Here is a 1903-nt window from a genome sequence, read left to right on the forward strand (position 1 = left end):
AGAAGCCCGAATCGGACAGTAAACCTACCCTGTGCTGTAAAATGGGGCTTACAAGACATTTCTCACAATAACTACATTTAACACTGTGAGCGCAGCAAAATAATGCAACTTTAGCAAAGTTAGAAATATGTACATCACAGCTGGTTCCAGTTAACATTTCTCATCCATTAAACCCTTTTAGTGACAGATATTCTACATAAACATTTTGAAATATATATTTGTAAGCATAATACAAACCATCTACATAAAATGATAAAATAACCAGTTATATTTCTATAGCTGTAGAAATATAAAATACTACAGTTGTGTATGTGTTACGAATAACCCAGGAAGCTCATGGCTTCCTTAGTTGGCGAGAACATTCTGGAAATGATAATTATAACAAGATCATTTATCTCATCTTCTATCAATTCTAAAAGTAAAATTTAAACACATACCAATGTAAACAGAGAGTAAAAATCTTTATATAATTCAAGATGATTGAACCTCAATGAAACACTTAACTAATAAGTTTAAATACACCACTGATTCAAAAAAGCTAATAATTCAACATAGAACATAGAACATTGACTAGTATTAGTACTAGAACATAGAACATTGACTAGTATTAGTACTAGAACATAGAACGTAGGCGAATTTGCTCGACTCAAAATTAAGTTTATGGACCTCTATGGAAAGTTCATGGAAGTCAATATCGCTACTACATTCTTTCAAGACTATTTCCAGAGTATTTCCAGAGTATGGAAGCAATTTATTTCAGTGACACTGCTTATCAAAACATTAAAAGAACCTAATCAGATGGCAGGTGGATGAAATTTCTAAACTTTCTGAAGAATATTCAACGGAACAAAATAACCATGACACGTATCTAATGGATTACGTCTACATAAAGCTTTGATTGTGTGTTAATAATGTCTACATTAAGCTTTGATTGTGTATTACTAATGTCTACATAAAGCTTTGATTGTGTGTTAATAATGTCTACATAAAGCTTTGATTGTGTGTTAATAATGTCTACACAAAGCTTTGATTGTGCGTTAATAATGTCTACATAAAACTTTGATTGTGTATTACTAATGTCTACACAAAGCTTTGATTGTGTGTTAATAATGTATACATAAAGCTTTGATTGTGTGTTAATAATGTGTACATAAAGCTTTGATTGTGTGTTAATAATGTCTACATAAAGCTTTGATTGTGTGTTACTGATGTCTACATTAAGCTTTGATTGTGTGTTAATAATGTCTACATAAAGCTTTGATTGTGTGTTAATAATGTCTACATAAAGCTTTGATTGTGTATTACTAATGTCTACATAAAGCTTTGATTGTGTATTACTGATGTCTACATAAAGCTTTGATTGTGTATTACTAATGTCTACATAAAGCTTTGATTGTGTATTACTGATGTCTACATTAAGCTTTGATTGTGCGTTAATAATGTCTACATAAAGCTTTGATTGTGTATTACTAATGTCTACATAAAGCTTTGATTGTGTATTACTAATGTCTACATAAAGCTTTGATTGTGCATTACTGATGTCTACATTAAGCTTTGATTGTGTGTTAGTAGTGTTTACATAAGGCTTTGATTGCGTATTAGTAATGACTACATAAAGCTTTGGTTGTGTATTAGTAATGACTACATAAAGCTTTGATTGTTTATTAGTAATGTTTACATAAGGTTTGTAGCGTGTATGCGCTAAAGAATATGTACTTAGATGCTTTGGTTTGAAATTGTCTAACACGGTGCATCCATCCATCCAATCATCTATCTGTGTGAGTGTGTGTGTGTGTGTGTGTGTGTGTTGAGACAGGGTGTATCTGTAAGGTCAGAGGTGACATTTGAGACTGAGCGAGAGTTGTCTTGGCTGGAGTGAGGGTGATGAGATGGGGCAGAGGGC

The sequence above is a fragment of the Chanos chanos genome, chromosome 3, assembly GCF_902362185.1.
Source record: "Chanos chanos chromosome 3, fChaCha1.1, whole genome shotgun sequence".
NCBI classification, from domain to species: domain Eukaryota; kingdom Metazoa; phylum Chordata; class Actinopteri; order Gonorynchiformes; family Chanidae; genus Chanos; species Chanos chanos.